Source organism: Procambarus clarkii, chromosome 59 (genome assembly GCF_040958095.1).
Source record: "Procambarus clarkii isolate CNS0578487 chromosome 59, FALCON_Pclarkii_2.0, whole genome shotgun sequence".
In the NCBI taxonomy this organism is placed as follows: Eukaryota; Metazoa; Arthropoda; class Malacostraca; order Decapoda; family Cambaridae; genus Procambarus; species Procambarus clarkii.
The window spans coordinates 34,577,945-34,591,454 of record NC_091208.1 but is presented as its reverse complement, the minus strand read 5'-3'; the positions used below and the strand labels follow the sequence as shown (position 1 = coordinate 34,591,454).

The window sequence follows — 13,510 nt, the reverse complement described above, 5'->3', positions numbered from 1 at the left end:
GAATGCCTACAGTCCATGTAAATATCCAAAACATAAAACTATGTATTGCAATCTTGGTCGTAACTCAAAGTATCAAACCATACACTTATTACTGTGCACACAACTGTTGAAGATTACTAAAGGTTATTAACACTACTATGTTTGCGTATATTATTTAATGAGTTCTATTAGTCTGCTGTTTCAGACTTATCAAAACTACATTAAAAAATCCCAACTTGTACATTACAAATCAACTAATACAATATTGAAAATGTGATGCTGACAGTACACTCCTGTAATAATGGCACATATCACTATCTCCTAACTGATAAATATTAAAGGAATACCTTTGACATGCAATTCCACATTGAGGTCATAGGTCCCTTTACAAATCTATGCATAAGTATCCAATGGTAAAACAAGATATAAAATTGAAGGCAAACATATCCATGGACACCACTTAGTCAACAGACATGGCATCATCATCATCCTTATCTTGATCCTTGGTTTTATCAGAAACCTCCTTCTCTTCTTCCTTCTTACTGCCTTCCTCTTTACCTTTCTTCTTTCCCAAGGCCTGAAAGTAAGAAATAAAATCTATGAATGATCGATTAAATAGTACCATGACTGGTTTCTTGACACCCCAAATACAATACTAAATATGTCTGCTCTACTGTCCTAGTTGTATTTACAGGCAATGAACTACACTAAATCGACAACTAAACACTATCAACATCCTATTGTTTTTTTATTCTACTTTTAAAGCTAGGGATACTTGTCCAAACACTTGGTCATTATTTAAACATTCAAAAAATCTGTTCTGTTTATTATCAAAAATATTTTACTGTCAGTATGTATCCATATTGGAAATTCACAACTATGAGGCAAAGTATCAATTGTCTAGTTATGTGATGAGATGACAAAAGCTTATTACTGTATTCTATTGTATAGTGTGGGCGATACGCCACCATTTAGTTTGTTGGTACTAACCAAACACCTGGAAATATCCTAGCAACATGTGGTCAGGTCACCATGACTCAAGTAACATCCTTCCCGCTGATAGCACAGTATCCTATGATATCAGGTAACAACCTACATTTTGATGTGCATCTATATAGAGCAAGTAATTATCAATAAATTATCAAAAGGAGGCACCAAACCGGGAAGGCTATGTAGCACTATCAAAGGTGCGGAATAATCAGAGGGTGCTAAATATCACCAACGATGCCAATATGAGAACAGAAACGCATAAGGCGAACAATATCAAATGTATCCAATTCACCAACAATTCTATCGAGGGACAACTGACTGCAAGGGACAGTCGGAAAGCAGAGCATAGAGAATGGCATAAAGTTCTGCCGTGAAGATGCCAGCCAAGTCTCCAGAGCAGCCGACACATATATAAGTGTGGTCAGGAAATAACAACAGTTATGTGATGGCCTACACCGTCTGCAAACTTAGACCCATCAGTGAGGATGGAAATGGAGCGGGAGTGTGAAGAAAAGTGTTCAAGGATAGGGCATTTCAGAACTGTAGGAGGGGTAAAAGTTTTAGTAATGTGGCTCAGGGATTTACAAAATTTAGCAAGGGAAACCCTCCACAGGAGCGCAAAAATGCAATAATAGGAGAAATATTGGTAATACTAACCGAAAGAGATTTTTGCAGGCGAGACAACCGACCAGAAAGACCGAGGTGGATGAAGGGGAACAGGAGCTACAAGAAGAGTAAAAGTCAAACCACGACATAGGCAAGAGTGAGGGTATTATAAGGACTGCGCAAGGTAGCGAACACAGTAGCAATTGCAGCGGTCCTGGAGAGATAGGAAGCCAGTGTCAACATACAAGCCGAGGGTAGGAGTCGAACGAAAGGCACCAAAGCCAAGGCGCAACTCAGTATGGTACAAAACATCAAGACGGCAAAGAGTATGAGGAGAAGCAGACAAGTAGCAAGCAGGGCAACCATAATCGAGTTTAGACAGTACAAGAGAGGAATGTAAAGAGGAACGTGCGCTTATCCGCTCCCCAAGAAGTATGGGACAAAACCTTAAGTAGGTTAAGGGCCTTAGAGCATTCAACTCGAAGGTAACATATGGAGTGACCTAGACAAACGAGTGTCAAAAATTAACCCAAAAACCTTTGCGAAATCTTTCCACACAAGGGAATGACCATAACGCGACAAAGAAGGACGAAGAACGACACGCTTCCAAGTAAAAGTCATAGCACAAGTCTTAGTTGCAGAAAACTTAAAAGCCATGATTGGTGGCCAAAGACGGCATGTCATCAATCGCAAGTTGAAACCGCCAGTGAAGGAGGGTGAATCATAACATTGACAGCAGAGGGCAAGATCATTAACATAGAGAGCACAGAAGACGCCAGAAGGAAGAGAGCACAGAAGACGCCAGAAGGAAGAGAGGAAAGAAGACCATTGAGGGTAACAAGAAAAAGAGTAGTGCTCAGAACACTACTTTACTTTGGGATACACCTTCGTATTGCCAAAAAGAGGCAGAGAGACTGGCACCAAACCTCACTCTAAAGGAACGACGAGAGACAGGAAGCTTTGGAGGAACAGAGGGAGATTACCACGAAGGCCAAAAGAACGAAGTTGCAAAACAATGTATCTCCAGGTGGTGTCATAAGCCTTTTCCAGGTCAAAAAGGCAACCCGTTCTCGCAAATTTAATAAGTCAATATTGACTTAATAAATATGTGCATAGGTGACATACTTAACATAATAGTTTCCCTTGAAAAGCTTCATAGAAAACACCGACCTTACCTAACCTACTTAGTATGTTAAGATAAGCATCTTATTGCTTCGTAATTACAATTATTACCTAACCTATACCTATAATAGGTTAAGTAACAATTGTAATTACGAAGCTATAAGATGCTTATTTTAACATACTAAGTTGGTTAGGTAAGGTCGGTGTTTTCTATGAAGCTTTTCAAGGGAAACTATTATGTTTAGTATGTCACCTATGCACGCAACTAATAAGTCAATATTGACTTATTAAATTTGCGAGAACGGGTTGCAAAAAGGACAGCAACAACAGAGGTCTTTGCAGCAAAAGCAGTACAAATATAAACCTTAAGTTCACCAGGACATCAGTCGTGCTGCGGCACTTGCGAAAACCAAATTGAGAAGGGGGAAAGTTGGTGAAAGTGTTTCAAGAACCACACCAGACGAACACTGACTATTCATTCAAACAGTTTGCAGACAACTTGTGAGGGCAATAGAGCGGAAGTTCTTAGGGGGGGGGGGTCCAAAGAGACCCCGGTTTCCGAATAGGGAGTATAATGGCACCGAACCCTCAGGGACCGATGACTCCCAGACCTGGTTATAGAGACTCGGTAAATACCAAGACATGCAAAGAAGGAGATGGGTATCTATATACAGGTTCAGACAAATATAATGGCAACTTTTCATCGAAACTAGCACATACAATTCCTGCGAAACGTACTGACTACATGTGTCCGCTCTACATTACTACCCCACGTGGTGACAACTACTAAATCCGAGGATACTAGTGCTTTATGTTTAACAAAAATATGTTCCCCCCAACAGAAATTCCACCTTCACAGTTTTCCTTTTAAACTTTACATTCTCATTAAATTTCTTCTCCCATATAAAGTTTTCATACTAATGACTCGAATCTATCCGTTATATTTTAAACAATTAAAATGCTTATAAACAACATTTGCTTCCAAACACACTTTTGTAAATGTCCCAGTCCAAAATAAAATATTGCTCTACTTATATTTTTCTTAAGACATTATATACATATATAGAGGAACAGTCTTAGTAAGAGGCCAAGGGTTACTGAACACAATGTATGCAACCAACCTTAATAAATGCTTCCATATCACATGACGAGGCAGCCAAAACAGCATCCTCTCCAAGACCAAACTGGTTAATGAGAGGGCCTAACTGCCCAGACTGAAGGGCACTGCTGAAAAAACTCACAGCCTGAAAATACCATTAACAACTTAATACAGTACATACTGTACATACTTTTATATGAACAATAATGACCTTTCGAGTGACACCTTCCAACTTTGAACCTGCCTATCATGGATCCCTCAAAAAAATGTTTCATATGAAATTGCATATTGTGATTATTAATATACATAAATCTCCACAAATAAGTATTTCCTAATTCTGATCATCATTCAGTAGACCTCAGTGCGATAATTGTATTCTGAAACATTATCTCCTAAAGTGTTAAATGGAACAAGGTTAAGATATCACAGAAAATATTGTGTTAAAACTACAATTTTCACCCATGGGAAAGTCAAATAGCCCCATTCACTCATGGTCCCACCTTTGACAAACTCTTAAGAGCTGCATCCTCATAAATACTATAAATGAGAACCAATCTATTGATGGAAACAATCTATACACCGGTTCTCCTACTAGTTGTCCATCATACCAAATGGTAGCACATCAATTTCACAGTGAAGTTGCCCAAAACTTGGGAAAAATGAATGATCAAACTCTTTAAAAATTGGATGACTCCCTTCAATAACACAACATTTAGCCCTTTTGGAAACAATATTGATTAAATTTAAATTAACATTCTGTAGTTCTTACTCATGTTCAGGTATACATCAATATTATACAATATTTGCAAATGTAAATAACATTCCACACATCCTTATGTCACTAACATGTACATTAACTCTAGAACAATGATTTGTATAAGTCAACATGTTAATTATTTCACCTTAGCACCCTTAGATATCCAATTACAGAACTACTGTATTCTTGGCACCTTGCAAACACTTCTTAGATGGTTTATGTTCACCACCAGGTTATCTTTGTTGACCATGTCAGCTTGGTGATAAAATAACCATACTACATATTTTTTATCATTACTTTAGTATCTCTTTCTAGTACAGAACTTTCGTGTTATACACGTTTCCTTTCATTTAGCATTATTGGCAACTTGAAAGACTAGACATCTAGCACCTGATGGACTCTGATAAAACCTATTACATGAAGATTATCTATCTTGACCCTTGAACTGCACATTTAATTTTTGTACTGTCCAACCAGTATGTAAACACAATTCACCCCTAGGGCAAACTCACACTACGTACAAGTATTGAAAGCATTTAACTGTGCATTTGCATTTTGGTGTCCAAACCCAACCTGCCACGACCACCACCAAACATGTACCAGCAGAGAGTTTCAGGATTTCTTCTACTCCAAGCCCAGCCTTGGTATATTCAAGATGTTATAGTCCTTTGCTGTAGTTATATATACAAAGTGGAAGGGCATTATATAAATTCTTTAGGTAAAATAAACCGTCAAGGTTTATGTTACATCAAGGCAGAGTGTACACGTTCTTTAACCTTTGTAGGAACAAAAGCTTCCAAAATAAGATTACTAGTTTCAAAATGTCACAGATCAGCCGGGTTTTCATGGATCCGTGGCTCACGACCAACAATGACGCTACGAAGTTTGATCTTGCCAAGAAAGTTGCCTCAAGCCATATAAATTATGGGTGTATACATGCATACACGAGTACTGTATATGCATGGGAATACAAATTATGTACTGTATATCCATTAAGTTAAGAGGCTAGGTGCCCTTAAGTACATAATTTTAACTATATATATAATACAATTACAGTGGTACCTCCATTTAAGAGTTTAATCCTTTCCCACAGACGGTTCGTAAGCCGAAAATTTGAAAACCAAAGCGAATTTCCCCATAAGAAATAATGTAAATTTCATTAATCCGTTCCACACGCCCAAAAATATTAACTTCAAAGTCAATTTTATACTTAATTCACCCAAATCTTGAGTACTAGAGTATGTACAAGTTATTGCTTACCTTTACTGATGACTTGTTGGTGTATGGAAGATGGTGAAGAAGGGGGGGGGGGGAAGAGAGGTGTTGCTGTTTGGAAAGGGGGGGGGGGGGGAAAGTCCCTTTCCACTATAACATCAGGAAGTGATGACTTGGGTACTCTGTTTTGCAAGAGTACTGTACCACTAGGACCTGGCTGTGGCTCACTGCTTGCTTGTCTTGCTAAGAATCTGTCTAAAGACACTTGTTTTTCCCAATATTTTAACACTTGTCTGTAGTGAGACATCACATTGTCATTTAAAAGGTCAATGCAATGGCCTGTTACAGCTTTATCTGAGCGAGTTTTTTCAACAAAATTTTGCAGTTCTTCCCATACATCACACATTTTCTTAATGAGGAAGGGACATCCTCTACTGTCTCAACTCAACTATTTTCTTAGGTTGAACCTTACCACAGACTTTCTTGGTACCCATGGCAAGATATATAACAACAACTTATGTTCAAAAACCCCAAAACCCAACAAATACTGAAATTCTTTACAAAGAATTCAAGCATGATGGCACCGGTAAACCGAGGCGCAGTGGCTGTGCCACCATGCGCTAGGTCGGCCATACGCGTACCAACAAACTTCGTTACCCGAGGCAAAGCTTGTTATCCGATTCAGATTTCACAAAGAAATTGGGCTCGTAACCTAAAAAGTTCGTAAAGAGGGGCATTCATAAGCCGAGGTGTGTCTGTATTAAATTAATATACGTACTACATATTAAACCCAGACAAGCATATTGTACCTGCTGGAACTGAGGAGAAGTGACTGTTCCTCGGAGTTGTTCAGTAGGAGGTAACTCATCAGACGTTGCAGGAAGATAAGGACGAAGTTGATTAACAAAATCTTCATTGGTCAAGATCGGCTGAAGAGCTTCTGCAGTCATGGCCGAACTCAGATCCACTTTTGGAAAAACAAAGATTTACAAATACAACTAACAATCAATATTTATGGTACATTTATCGGAGTGGTAATGAATAATACTAAATTCTTACAATGGGTATCAATTAAATGTGTGACCGCCTATGATATATATTACTCACTAAAACCTGTAAAAGGGCACGACACCTCTTTTAAAGATAAGGAAAAGCGGCAAGTGATAATTTCCTTCTTAAGCATACCAGGTAATGTCTATAAAAATTATAACTTAAAACTATTTACAAAATAACAGGACAGAACTTTAAAACAATATTGGGGATACATCTTTCAAATGCTTTTCTACAATGATAGTTGAAGATTACTTGTGTGGAAAAGACTGAAAATATAAGGTACAGCACGAAAGATAATACTGTACAGAATGTTGTCAATTTCCCATCCTCCTCAATTTTGCCCTTAACCTTGTTACAATATGTGTGATAAAACTTTAGCCAATACTTCAAAAACAATATCTTTTGGCCTACAGTATCTGAGCCAGACCTATGCCCTACTGGTATAAAAATCACAATGTTCTTCTTGCAACCTATCTTTCCACTTTAATGTACTTCTAATTTTATGATAAATTCACAACATTACTTTCCTAATATACCTAGTGACCCTACCAGTTCACAAACCATCTCCTTAAAGAACCTTGATGCTAGGAATTAATTTCCTTTCAAAACGGAAGACCTTGCGTCATTTCTCACCAAACACCCCTCATACAAGTACTAGCAACTTGTCTTACCTGCAACCCTGGGTGAACCTGACACATCCGGTGGAACAGAGATCCCAGAAAGGATATTCTGTAAATCTGACAACTGAATCGGCACAACACTGCCACTGCCAGGAGTGGTACTATTACTTTCCCGGCTATTGCTCCCACCTCTAGCAGAATCTGAAAAATTATATACATAAATAACTAACTTTTCTCAACAACAATAATAATCCCCTAATGAAAGACTCTGTCCCTTGGTGGGATTTACCCAACAATTGGAAATATTCTAAACAAACCTTCAGCTATTCCACAATGACATTCTTTGGCTTCCTTTTTTAAATTAATTTTATCTACACGAAGACTTGCAGTGTATCTATTTTCAGATGAGCGTCTGCATAAGGAGCGTCTGCATGGGAGCCGGTCGGCCGAGCGGACACCACACTGGACTTGTGATCCTGTGGTCCCGGGTTCGATCCCAGGCGCCGGCGAGAAACATTGGGCAGAGTTTCTTTCACCATATGCCCCTGTTACCTACCAGTAAAATAGGTACCTGGGTGTTAGTCACCTGTCACGGGCTGCTTCCTGGGGGTGGAGGCCTGGGCGAGGACCGGGCCGAGGGGACACTAAAGCCCCGAAATTCATCTCAAGATAATCCTCAAGGAAGGTCACTTATTTGTTTATTATAAGATTATATTTACATTGTCACTATGCAGATGACAGTCTGCAAGTGTCCGGGTGAGCCCTGGTCCAGGCTTGGGTACTCACCGAGGAAGGCCCTACTCATAAACAATAGTAGCTGTTGACCTACTTTCCTCAACTGCAATGTTAGTAACCATACATTTTGCCTGTATTCTTTGGCATTTTAGGTTAAAATTCAATACAACTGGCATTTGAGATTATTGTATGAAAACTTTGAGGATTAAAATATAAAATAGTTGTATAACAAAAACTACAGAATACAATACTGTATCTATTAAAATACAAATATTGTGTAATAAAATGTCATTACATATGTGCCTTCACCCATTTTATTTGTAAAGTGAATTTTTTTTTCAAGTGTTCAGGTATGTGTAACCAGACTCAAAGTTTTCGGTCTCTTGGTGATCAAATTCCAAAGGGTTTTCTATAGATAAACAACAGTATACAATATTAAACCAAAGAGACATGAAAACCTAAACATTACAAAAATCTTGCAAGTTGTTATCCGCTGTATACGTCATGTTCACTAAATGTTTCTACTTGCTTACAACAGTAAGATATGCTCATTAATACAAAGACACACCAAGTCACTATAACTATATATTGTAAAGCACACAGTGGGGATAACTAATGCACAAGAACTGGGATACAAAGACATGCGAGGGAATGGGGGCCCAACCACTTATCAGTAATATAATGCTGACCCCCTGAAAGATGCCAGACCATCCCTGTTCTCAGTGATGTACCAACGTTTAGAACAGGATTCGAGCCTGAGGCGAGTTTCAAGTTTAAGACTAATTTCTATATAGTGTCTACAAACACATTTACATCTGTATGTTCTACTATACCTTGAGCAGGGGTAGGTGCAGGTGTCGGGTAGCAGCTGGAGTGGTGGAAGCTGTTGTTGTGGCAGAAGTCGAGCTGCTACTTCCACTACCGCTTCGACCCCCACCACTGCCAGACCTACTGCAAATATGTGAAAATAAAATTGCCAACCAATTATTATGATTTAACAACTATAAATAATCCTCAAGTTGGGTTCAACATTTATGATGTTTTTCCATGAAAATAAAACAAGGGGGAGGATCAAAAGTACAAGTACCAGTACAAGCCCAAAATGCATATTTGAAAACATATATCCAAACACATTATTTAAACAACACTATTTACTTTAACATGTCTGCCATTATGAACTCAGCTCTATAGTACTCGGCAAATTCTATACCAAAACTTGACAGTCCAAACCCTTGTTCTCAACCAATCAAACGAAGCATTTAAATTACAACATAAATACTGTACGCGTAATAGAAAATGCTCCCCAAATCTCAAATTACTTGCTTTCTGAAAGCATTTCTGACACATTTGTGTTTAGTTTTACAATATTTATACTTTTCTACACTAAAAATGACATGCCAAATTTCTTTCAATACTCTGTTAAGTTCACTACTACTACTGGTTAAAATCTTGTCAAACTAGCTAATAAACTATTTAAAGAAATATTTATACAAGGTTGTCTCAATACATATTTATATAATAAACTAACCCTGGACCAAGCAGTGTTGCCAAACTGGACATTCCACTTCCCAAGATCTGCATCAGCTGTTGTTGCGAAATATTCCCAAACACATTCTGGATATCAGAATCCCGTAAATTGGTAATTTCGATCCCAGAGCAGGATTTGCAGTTGAACCAGATGGGCGATGTGACCCTGGAGCTGGTGGATTATTGAGTAGTTCATTCACTTTGCGAGACTGCTCATCATCCTTGTCCGTCTTGGGCTCCTAAAGTAAAAAAAAAAAAAAAAATGCTGCATTTATAATACAACCTGCTTGGGTATGATTACCAAAATGGTCTCTATACTGTATATATGTTTTATTATCTGTTATAGATGGTGCATTACCTTCCAGCACATTATTGTAAACACCAATTCACAATGCACCATCGAAGCCCTCGGCACATTAGACAAATTACCATTGGTTAGTTCAGCAATCTTACCACCTATGGAAGGCAAAACCTTAAAGTACGCAAATATTGTGGAAGTTCATGATGTGCCACATGTCATTTATATCGAGTTATTTGCTGTAAATGTAAACACCTACTACAGTACTTAACCATTTCTACTTTAAAACTACTAGTCTTTACTTGCCAATACATTTTGCCCTTCTATAACAATTTATCAACAACCACAAATTCAATATCATATACAAGTACACTATTTTTTTTACCTGCATCCAAAAGAAGAGTCGTCTGCTTGACGATTTAAACTTGAGTACATAAACTCTACCAGTCGTGCACTGTGACACACGCTTATATTCACAGTCATCAGGGGAAATAATCACATCCTGAAAAATAACAGATTACTTTAACATTTATGCTTTCAAGCCACATTTCAATTAAAAAAATAAATAATTAAACATTTGACAATCTATACATGCAAGTGCTTGGCAAATAAAATTTGGGTCAGATTTGTCCCTGTAGACTTTATACTGATCTACCAAATGTATCACTTTTAATATAAGATTGTCCATCAAAATTCATGCATTATTTCAGCAGTTTGACTAGCCACCTACAATACTTTTGCTTGACTATGGTTACAATGGTTACCAAACATTTATATTCTGAAGATAAAACTGCCTTGCCTTTCAATTGATGTAAATGTCCTACCTCTTCAACTGTTCCAGTGCCACGGTCCTTCCAACAGATATGCATAAGGGAATCATCTGCTTGGTACAGATACACCAAACCCTTCCTCTTGTCTGGGTACACCATCTGTCCTTTGGTGTACATCTTCCCAGCCTGTAGATTACAACAAATTGAGCTTTCGTCAAATATGTCAAGCTAAAAACCACTTTAATTCAGAGCATCTTTGACTGCAAGACAGATGGAATAATACACCACTAAACGCTTCAAGAATACTTAACATCAGAAATTGACTGGGTGAATCTTCCATCAATAATTATAAATAAATTTAGTACTGTATGTTTGGACAAATAGCCATAATGCAATCACAAAAATATTAAGGTTAACCTATCAATAGACAGGTACTGTACGACTCTTAGACACATGTGAGTAGCAGAGTGACTTGCAATTCCCAATACATTATTTTTATAGGGCCACACAACAGAACCTCATGCTCCTCCAAAGGGGAAGACATGAGGACAGAAACCTCCAGAAAGATGCCTACCCCCAGGGAAACCCAAAGGAACCCCGAAAGCAAAATTGAGAGGGAGTCGAACCCAAGTCTAAAAACGTACAGGTATGAAATATCCCACTCCTGCATGAAAATACCATGCATGAGTATGAAAATACCCCCCCCCCCCCAGAGTAGGAGTATGAGTAGCCTGGGAGAAGCTTCGGCACAGCTTGTTTTAACAAAATAACTGGTCACACAGACCACAATGCTCCCCACCAACCAAAACACTCCCAAACCAAGGAAAAACAAAGTCACAGATTTACTTATTAAAGGCTTTAATATATTTAATTTATTTAATAACACAGATTAAAGGTTTACCTTATGGGCGAGGACCACCACAAGTGAGGAAGCCCCCCTGAAAGGAGTGTTGACTGAATGCCCCCAGAGAAAGATAACCTTCACCATGCAAGGCTAGTACTTACAGAGCGCACAGGGAAGGAAACCCTGAGCACATGCAGTTCCAGTACACTAAACTCCTGGCTCACGCACACATCCCTATAGGAACAAACCGCCTCAAAAGCAAAAACACCAAAGAAAACGGGATGCCAGAGCAAAGTGACTACCAGGCCCGGACATAAGTATAGAACTAGACTCTGCACGCCCTGGCTGACCCAGGCAGGTGGGTGGGGGCAGACTAGTGAAGAAGGGGGAGGGGGGGCAGACTAGTGAAGAAGGGGGGGGGGCAGACTAGTGAAGAAGGGGGGGGCAGACTAGTGAAGAAGGGGGGGGGGGCAGACTAGTGAAGAAGGGGGGGGTAGACTAGTGAAGAAGGGGGGGGGCAGACTAGTGAAGAAGGGGGGGGGGCAGACTAGTGAAGAAGGGGGGGGGGCTAGTTTTACAAAATTTTGTTTTCATTATGGGGGAGTTCGTTTGGGAAATTTTAGGCTACGGTTTCGTTTTAACCATGCGGTAGTCTGTTTTGATTTGCTTATCTTGCTAGGAGCCTGGAAAAGATGATAAACTTTACATTTATTTAAAGTGTTCACAGGCCATTGCTCCCTGCTCCTCTCTGAGGGGGGGGGCAGGATCTGGCTCATAGTTGTTTTGTTGTATAAGATTCGTTCCTTGGAACAAAAAGTTCCAAGTAGCACGGGCTATGGTGAGCCCGTAGTGGACTTTTTTCTCATAGTCCACAGAAGGCCAACAGAACTCTGCAACTGATGACACCTAGTAGTATGGCACTTATTCAGTGTGATAGCTCCAGAGAGCTGACAATTTTCCTCACAGAAAATACAATAACAAAAGCAGTATTAAAAATCAAATTAATGATTTGAATGCACTTGTGTGGAAAGATTCAATGGGCATTATGGAATTTTAATTAATCCAGATTGTAGATGAATGTAGACAATTGGAAACTTACGAGAACAGAAAATTATGGGACACCAGTTATTTCACATTAATATACAAATTTAAACAGGAGGGGAATTAGCAGTAATATCTGAATTTTTTTAAAATTTTCACCAAAGAATGAATAAAAACTCATGAACATAATGTTTTTTCTGTCTTCTTAGCAGCCAGTTAGAAAAGTTATACAAAAGTTGTTAAGTTTCTTACTTCCTTCGTAATCAACTGCTTCTTTATCCTGACGCTTTTCTTTCTCTACAGAAACAATTTTCCTGTTAGTGAATTCCCGTAGCTGCATGAGAACTACTACATCATAGGCCTCGTAGCAGAATAACACTTCCACATTGCGTTCCTGCACAGGAGAAAAAAGAAACACATTAACTGTTATATCCTCAGTATCATAATTCTAAGAACTGTCCAGCATTGCAAACATCACTAAATTATTGTATTGAGTGGAACACCTTAAACCTAAATGGTTCAGAGATTAAGGTGTGGATGAACAAGTAAGTCTGTTTTAGACCTGGAACAGTTCCACACCGGCTAGTCTTAGATGATATAACTACTATTTGAGTCTTATTATTTCCACAACCTATTTTTTTCAGGGGAAAGCCCCTTTGGCTCCCTGAACTACTATACTGATATTGTGCCCAACTACAAGGTGCCATCAGTTGTGGAGTTGGTATTGACAGAACCTGACCCACCTCACAGGTGCCGGGAGCAAAGGCAGTTATGAAAAAAATTTGTCAACTTATTTCTGTTTGCCACCACCAAAGCAAGGCACCCAGAAAGTCAATGCAACAAAATAGACCACA

The 13,510-nt window shown here is 38.8% G+C and overlaps 1 pseudogene; it reads right to left on the bottom strand.

Annotated features, from left to right (window-relative positions):
• Window positions 1–158: 158 nt before the first annotated feature.
• Window positions 159–13,070, bottom strand: LOC123748634 (proteasomal ubiquitin receptor ADRM1-like; annotated as a pseudogene).
• Between the last annotated feature and the right edge of the window lie 440 nt (window positions 13,071–13,510).